Source organism: Hylobates moloch, unplaced genomic scaffold, assembly GCF_009828535.3.
Source record: "Hylobates moloch isolate HMO894 unplaced genomic scaffold, HMol_V3 SCAFFOLD_7, whole genome shotgun sequence".
Lineage (NCBI taxonomy): Eukaryota > Metazoa > Chordata > Mammalia > Primates > Hylobatidae > Hylobates > Hylobates moloch.
This window is the reverse complement of record NW_026652282.1, coordinates 15,821,580-15,830,657: the sequence shown is the minus strand read 5'-3', so window position 1 is coordinate 15,830,657 and position 9,078 is coordinate 15,821,580.

Sequence of the window (9,078 nt, the reverse complement as noted above, 5' to 3'; positions counted from 1 at the left end):
CCAGACAACTCCTGGACTGGGTCCTGGTTCAGGATGGGTTTGTGCAGTTGCTGCAGACATGAGGCAAGGACTGAATTTTAAGATGCTGGGTGAGGAGGGTGAGGCTGGAGGGTAAGAGCAGGTAAAAAGGGACTGTGCACACCCCACTTGGAGCTGCAGGACTGCTTTCCCTCTTTTGCTGTGCCAGGCTATGGCCTTCCCCTGCAGCTTGGGAAGTTACTGTCCTCGCACCTGCCCCTTTGGGTTTCCTCTCCCGCTCCTGCCTTTGACCCTGCTCCTCATCCTCTCCAGACACCTGACTCCAAGCTCATCTTTCTAAAGCTGCTCTGTCTGGTTAATTTCACCCCCTCCCCCAATTTTATTCTTGCCCCCATCAAATTAGGCGTTGACTGTCTACTCTGCTAATTTGTTGTCATTGAAACCTGACTTATTTTCAAGTTGTTGCAGGGGAACTGATGTGAGGGAAAAAGCTAGAAGGTGTTGTTAACTCTGTAGAAATTGTGTGTGACTATGAAGGCCAAAAGCATTTCGAGAAAGCATCCCATACACTTGTAACCTAGCAGTGGTGGGATGCTGGGATGCCGCAAGGGCTGGGATCAAAGGCTGTGGATTGGGCTGGCAGAGGGCCGGTGGCTGTGGTGGGAAGGCACACCAGACCCAAGGGGTGGACAAGTTGTCAGATGACCTGGATTCCAGTTCACACGCAGCTGTTTCACTGCCTTTGATCCTCACTTGCCTTAGCTGAACTCTAGGCAGTGCCTGCCACTCTTTCACTCTTTATATCCAACCTAGACGCAAGTCGCGTCAATTCTTCCTCCCGAATACTGCTCAATATGTCCATCATTCATCACCACCACCACCATCTTCATCTAGCCTTGTTTCTCACCTCGAATACTATAATTACTTCCTCGTTGGTAGAGAGCAGGGCAAACTAGTGCCCACAGGCCAAATCCTACAAGCTGCCTGTGTTTATAAATAAAGCTTTATTAGCACACAGCCACACTCATTCATTTACAGGTTGCCTGTGGCTGTTTTTGTGCTGTAATGGCAGAGTTGAGTGATTGCAACAGAAATCCTGCAGCCTGCAAAGCTGGAAATATTTACTATCTTACCCTTGCAGAAAAGGTCTGCAGGCCCCTGGTGTAGAGGAAAGACATTTGTATAATTATTCTGTCTCTTCTTTTCTGAACTCTAATACCCATTACATTTTAATAGATTTTCGTGTGTGTGTGTGTGTGTGTGTGACATAAACAAATCTGTAGTCTCCATTTCTTGATTCTAACTCTTACTTTGTATTTTTGTTTTACTGAATTGCTCAGACCTTCAGAACAATGTTTGAGAATGGAGAGCTGAAATTCCAAACTGGACCCCCACTTCCACTGAGACCCCCTCCTATTCATTTTCCATGCAAAAATTGCTAGAACAATCTTGTCAAAATGTGAATCTGAACACACTGCCCACTGTTTAAAATCCTTCAGTGACTTTCCATGGCTCTCAAAACAAAGGTGCAAATCCTTACCTTGGCCACCAAGCCCCCTTGGGAGCTGGGCCTTTTCTGTCTCTCCAGCCTCATCTTTCACTGTCCTCTCCTTGCCATGGCATGTCCCGTCCACTCCTACCTTTCTTCAGCTCCTTACATGAGTGACATTCCCTCTTGCCACAGTGCCTTTGCACATACTACTTCCTCTACTTGATACGGTCTTTCCCTGCCTCTTTGGTGGGCAAGTTCCCCTCACCTTTCCAGTTTCAGCATCACTTCCACAGGGAAGCCTTCCCCAATCCCTTAGGTCAGATCCCACTGTCTTCACCCAGAGCTCCTGTTGCATTGCTTTGTGGCACTTGCCGTAATCACAATATTGCACTTCTTGGTGTGAATTTTTGTATCATATCTTTGTTTCCCCATTAGAATATGAACGCTTACCCAACCTCAACATCTAATTTGACCTTTCTAAACATTAACATCATAACCACAAACAAATAGGTTCTGGGACACTAAGGAAAAATCAACTTTTAAAAAGTCCAAAAAAAAAAAAATACATCATTCAGGAGAAAAAAATAAGTTAGAGTGAGAATAAAGAATAAATTAGAAATGTGGAAGAGGAAAGACAAGCATTTTAAGAAATGACCTTCCGGCTTCTGAGTTGTACTGAGTGGCTTGATGTCATTAGCAAGATGAACGTATTGATTTTCTCTTATTTGTATAGTAAACAAATGGAAATCTAAGCATTTTACCACTCTCAGTACATTGTTTCCTGTAGTTATAAATATATTTTCTTCTTTCTTAGCCTGGGCAGCCATGTGAGGGAGGGGATCTTAAACCATGCCTCTTAACCCTTAGGCGTCTGGCTCGAAGGCCCATTTTCTTCTCCTCTCCGGTGGCTAGGAGCAATGGGTAGAAGGGAGGGCTAGAACACACTTAACAGGTCACAGTGACAAATATTTCTTTCAGGGAGATTATCACGAGCAAATGCCCAGAAACTGGCTGCAAACTCTGCCCAGTGTCCCCGGAAACATCTTGGTTCATCTCTTTATGAGTAGGGCCCACGGACCATGCAAAGTCTGCAGAATCTGCTTATGTGGGTTCCAGAGGGAGTGTATAGAGGGAGTGTATAAAAGAAAATGAGGCAGGCTTTGAATTAGAATCAGCCCAGGCCAGCGTTTTATACATAATGGGCCCTTCCCTTAAATTGGTACTTGTAGTACTTACAGAAGGAAAAGAAGAAAGGAAGATGAGTGGAGAGAAATAATGAAAGGAAGAAAGGGTAAAGAGGAAGGGAAAGAATGAGGAGGAAGGAAAAGAAGAAAGAAGGTGTATAAGTTAGTTTTTTCCACGTAACGAAACAGCCCAAAACTTAGCAGCTTAAAGCAACAACCATTTAATTAGTTCACATTTTTTGAGTCCACAATCTTGGCGGGGCTCAGCAAGATGTTTCTTCTGCTGGTCTCAGTTGGGCTCACTCATGCATCTGTTGTCACCTGCCAGTCTACCAGATGACCGTTTGCCTGGGGGTTGGCCAGCTCTTGGTTGGAGCAATGCCTAACCAGGCATGTGTCTTTCATCATTTGGCCAGCTAGCTCAGGCTGGTTTCCACTCTCACATGGTGGCTTGAGCCTTAAAGAGCATCAAGAGAGAGCAAATTCCATGCTCAAGCACTTTTCACGCTTCTGGTTGTATCACATTTGCTACGTTCAAGGGGTGGAGCATTCAAGGGGTGGAGCAACAGACTCCACCTTTTGATAGGAGGAGCTGCAAAATCACATCGCATGGATTTTGCAATGTGATTTTGGACAGGCAAAATGGATAGGCAAACTAGAATAGGAAGAGTTTTTATTTTATTTTATTTTTATTTAACTTTTAAGTTCAAGTATACATGTGCAGGTTTGTTATATGGGTAAACTTGTGTCATGGGGGTTTGTTGTGCATATTATTTCATCACCCAGGTATTAAGCCTAGTACCCACTAGTTATTTTTCCTGATCCTCTCCCTCCTCCCACCCTCCGCCCTAGGAAGAGTTTATGAGTAGCTTTGCAATCAGCCACAAAAGGGAGGGGCTAGAAACTTCTCTTGCTGGCAAAGTTGGCAGAGACACAGCAATTTTGAGGTGGAGTTTGAGGCCTTCATACTGAATTTTTAAAATGTTATTAATAAATCACTAAATTCCTATCTTCCACAGTTTTTCTGTCAAATAGGGCTAGATAATAATGTAACTTCTTAATCATTTCCAGTGAGAATAATAACAACTTTATGGGCAAGGGTTTCCTCATCTTTTATTTCCCGGAGTTAAGGTTTAGTACATCTCACGTGGCAGATATATATGGAAACAGAAAAATTTTAATGCACCAGCCTTAACTTATAGCCTAACTGTCCAATACACAACAAAGGCTTACTAAACAAAGGAAACATTTATGTGTGTGGTTTTCTTACTACTTGGTGAGATCCATCCTACATGAACAATTGTTCTTTTCTTATCTGTGTAGCTTTTGGTCGTATTTTCTCTCATCATTGAAAACACAATATCAGGCCAGATGTGGTGGCTCACACCTTTGGGAGGCAGAGGCAGAAGGATTGCTTGAGCCCAGGAGTTGGAGACTAGCCTGAGCAACATAGTGAAACCCATCAAGTAGCTGGGTGTGGTGGCATGTGTCTGTAGTCCCAGCTACTCAGGAGGCTGAGGTGACAGCATCACTTGAGCCTGGGATATTGAGTCTGCAGTAATTATGCCACTGCACTTCAGCCTGAGCAACAGAGGAGACCCAGTCTCAAAGAAAAAACAAATAAACAAACAAAAAACAAGAAAGAAAAGAAAATATCAAAAGAAAATATCAAAACATAGTTTAAACAGAGGGAAATGGCCAGTGTTTGTTGCTACCCAGTGGAGAGAGAAGTTGAGTTAATTAGAAAATGTCAGTCATCTCGATTGAGATTGATTTAAGTTGTGATGATCTAAATTCAATTATCCTGTGAAGTGTTTTCATATTAATGGAAGAAAGCTCACTCCGGTGAACTTTGTATGAATATAGCTTAATGTCAGACTTGCATTTAAAAAATCAAGTATATAAGTGTTCTTTTTGTGAAATAGTAAATTAATGTTTTTGTAAAAGAATTGGTAAATTCTTGCCTATACATTTATGAAAGTGAAAGTTGTTTATACCCTAAGGAAGGTTATGTCCCATTTTGGAATGCCTTAGTTCTGTCATCTTGGGTAGAGAGTTAGTGGTTGCCTCACCCAGACCACTGGGACTGGAGTTCTGGGAGTCATTTGAAGGTGAGGCTCTCACCATGTGGTCTTTGATACTCTCTTCTCCAGCTCTGGGCAGAGGTGACCAGCAACATTCTAGCCCCCAGAATACACATGGCAAGCCTTAAGCTAGGTAAGGGAAGGGAAGGAAAAGGGGGACACTGTAGGGTGAAGGAGAGTAGAAGAGAAAAGAGGGAGAGAAGACTGGAGGGAAGGGAAGAGAGAAAAGAAAGCTTCTCGTGCTGCAGGAAAATAAAGCGTGGTAGCAACGGCTGCAAGAGGCCCACCGACGACTTCTCCTGGCTGCTTCCTTCCACCTCAGCATGCAGCCCCTCCAGACTAATGACCAGGGGTCATCTTTTGAGGTGTTTCACAAAGCAATTCCGAAAGCTCTGTTAGTCACTTCTACAATTTAACAAGGATGGACACCAGGGCACTGTCCTACCACTTTAAACTCTTTGGCTGTGCCTTGGTTTCAGCCATTTCCTCTCTTTGGAATGCTCTCGCCCATGTCTTCATATAAAGGGAGTTGCACCCTTTAAGCTGCAGCCTGATGATTACTTTCTAGATGAGATTTTCCTGGATCCATTTCCCCACACTGGGTTAGGTGTCGTTCCTCGGTGCCCCCATTACTGCCCATAGCTGATGCCAAAGCCTGGCATTCTAGATTCAGGCTGACCGGTGCGCTTGGCCATGAGCCTTTGTGCAGGGCACAACCTGCACAACCGTACAGAGTGGCCTTGTTTTTTGGCACATAGTAGGCACCCAGTTAAATGTTTGTTGAATGAATGATCTTTAGTTTTCCAGAGCCATCTCACAATTTAACTCCTCTTGAGTGGTGGCATCCAGAACTGAACAAACCAGTCTGTGCAGGTCAGGGTCCTATTAGGCAGGGTCTGATCAGTACTGGGGCCACCACAAGGTTCTAGAATCACTCTTGTTTGTTCCTCGATGGCAATACCTACCACTCTAAGACCAAAAATGTGCATGTCCCCAACCTTCTCCTGTATATAACTTTGCCTTCCCCATCACCTCCATTTGTGCAATTTGTTTTTCCTCCTAGTGTGAAGAAACTCCTCTTTCCTTCTTTCTGGCCCCATCCCGATGTATCAAGGCCTCTTGTCCTCTGGTCATTTCTTCCATGGTGTCGGCATCAGTGTCATCGCCAGGAACTTCGAGCCAGTCTGTGCCTGTCGGTCTAGGTCACTAATGAATCATTAGGTTCTTAATGAAGTGCTGAGCCCTCCAGGATGCTGTATGTCATGGTTCTGTTTTGGTTGGTTTTGGTTTTTTTGCTTGGTCCTTCCTTGGAGGGCAGTGGGACAGCTGCCTGGGGCTGCTGTTACCTGTGCTCTTTCCCAAGTGGGTTGCAGATTATCCCTAGGATGTGTGGGTGCTGTGGCCAGGCGCCCAGGATGGGAGTTCTGACTGTTGGACACAGCCTCCCTGAGAGCGGCCCTGACCTGGAGCAGGGCTCTTAAGTACACCCGGAGGTCGTTTCCTTCCCACCCAAACCACTTGTAAAGTCTGCCTGCCTTTTTAAAATTTATTTTTTGGGTCACGCTGGTATTACCCTGGGTTTTAGCCAGCTTGATAAATAGAGGAAGTTGGGCGGCTTCCCAGCCTCCCTGATGTCATGGTTTGGGGCAATCTGCAACTGTGGGAGGTTTCATGAATCCTAGCAAGTGGTGAGTTTGCTGTTCCTCTCTGCGAAATTTCTCTGTTCCGTGCCATGTCTTACATAAGTTGATATGGTTCCTTTTGTGACTTGCCCTTTCCCTTCAATGATGTAAGAACCCCAAACATTGGCAGTCACTATGTTTTGTCACTGAAGCGCTGGTGCTCATCAGATCCTTATTCCTGTTCCGCTTCTCTAGGAGATAAAGGCTGGTGGGTGTGTGGTGGCCACAGGGGCAAGGAGGGATCTGTGGACTGAAGGATGGGCCGTTCTTTAATGAAGTTGAGGCCTTCGTATTCATCAGGCATTTTTGCATCATTGCTTTTGCCATTCTTTTCCACAACTTGCTGAAGTGAGTTCCTGCTCCCTGGCTGGGAAGCTGGTTTCTTGGCCCTGAAACCAGAAGTCTTTGTGTTCCCAGTTGGGCCTTTCTAACTGAGGTAGAGCAGGCGGAGGGGAGATGACGTTGAGCTGAGCAAGTGGTGGCTTTCCTTCCCATTCCCCACCCCCTGAGCTTGATGGAGGAGCTCTGTTCGGCACTCCTTCTGTTCTGCTTTTCTTCACTAGAAGAAATCTACTTAATTGTGTAAGTACTATGTGAAGACATGCCTATGGTCTATGGAGTAGCAATTTGGCTTCATCCTTTCCCTCATCACACTCCTGGGTTATTGGTGGGTTTCCTTCCAGGCTATTTTGTATGCATCCACCCTTGTCACTGTATCAATAAGGATAGGCCATGTGCAGTGGCTCACGTCTGTAATCTCAGCACTTTGGGAGGTCAAGGCGGGAGGACTGCTTGAGTCCAGGAGTTTGAGACCAGCCTGGGCAACATGGTGAGACCCCATCTCTACAAAAAACTAACAAATTAGCCGAGCATGGTTGCACGTGACTGTAGTCTTAGCTACCCAGGAGACGGAAGTGGGAGGATTACTTGAACCCAGGAGCGGGAGGCTGCAGTGAGCTGTGATTGAGCCACTGCACTTTAGCCTGGGCGACAAGGCAAGACCCCGTTTCTAATTAAAAAATAAGCATACACATATAACTTTAAGTGCGTCTTAACAAGTCCTCGTATATATATTATTCAGAAACTTGGTTTTTTCTCTTGCCTTATATGCATTGACAGTCTCTAATATGTTAATACACCTAAATAAACTTCACGTTTTTTAAGTGTTGCATAATATTCCAAAACACAGATGTGCCATTGTTTAACTCTTCATCTACTGATGGAAACTTAGGTCCCCGCACCACACACACAGCTGCAATGACAGTATTTGTGTGTATATTTTTGTATCTATGGGTCATTATTTCTGTGGGGACAATCTCTGGAATTCGAATTTCTGTATCAAAAAGCATGCACATTTTAAATTTTAAAACATAGCTAAATTACTCTCTCAAAGTTTATGTTTCCACCAGTGGTGTATGCAGGTGTTTATTTCCCCACATGCTCTCCAGCTTTGGATATTACTAGGCTTTTCAATTTTTTCATCCACTGGGAAAAACAAATGTCATGTTGCTTGCCCTACTTTTCTCCCTGTAAGTATTCCAAGGGAGCGAACAGAGCCTCCTGTTGTTCATTAATAAACTGGATTCCCAAGAACCATTAAGTGTGCTTTATTATGGTCGTCAGTAAGGTTTTGGAAGAGGTAGTGTGCTTGGGTTGGGAAATTTCATCAAAATATCAGAAATCTCTATGTAGAAAATTCTCATTTTCACAAATGTTAAATGAACTTCTTTCGATACTCAAGTCACAATCGATTTCTTTCTTTGATTATTGAATGTTTTTCAGTTGTTAATCCTACATTTAGTCCACATTCAGCACTGGGACATGTGTTTGCAATTGTTCACCGTAAGACAAGACAACATGATTGGCCTTCATTTTTGTCTTTTATTTCAAGTTCTGGGGTACATGTGCAGGATGTGCAGGTTTGTTACACAGGTAAATGTGTGCCGTGGTGATTTGCTATACCTAGGTATTAAGCCCAGTGTGCATTAGCTATTCTTCCTGCTTCTCTACCCACCCCCTCCCTGACAGGCCCCAGTGTATGTTGTTCCCCTCCATGTGTCTGTGTGTTCACACTGCTCAACTTCCACTTATAAGTGAGAATATGTGGTGTTTGGTTTTCTGTTCCTGCATCAGTTTGCTGAGGATAATGGCTTCCAGCTCCATCCATGTCCCTGCAAAGGACATGATCGCATTCCTTTTTGTGGCTGCATAGTATTCCATGGTGTATAGGTACCACATTTTCTTTATCCAGTCTATCACTGATGGACATTTAGGTTGATTCCACGTCTTTGCTATTGTGAATAGTGCTGCAATGAACATACGTGTGCATGTATCTTTATAATAGAATGATTTCTATTCCTTTGGGTATATACCCAGTAGTGGGATTGCTGGGCACTGAACTGCTATTATAACAGTCTGTCAGTAGGTCAGTTGGTTCCAAGATGACCTTAGAGATCGTTTCTTATCACAGATCTTCATTTGAAAGTCATTATATCCTATTTCACATGAGAAGACACCATTACGTGAAGCGACTGTCATCTTCAAGCTAATAGCTGGACCAATGTTTTGGTTCAGAAGTAAGGCATGTTGGACTATTCTAAAAGATACAAGTCAGGTTGTCAGCAATGCTCTCTGCCTTGGGTGGATACCCCATTCTT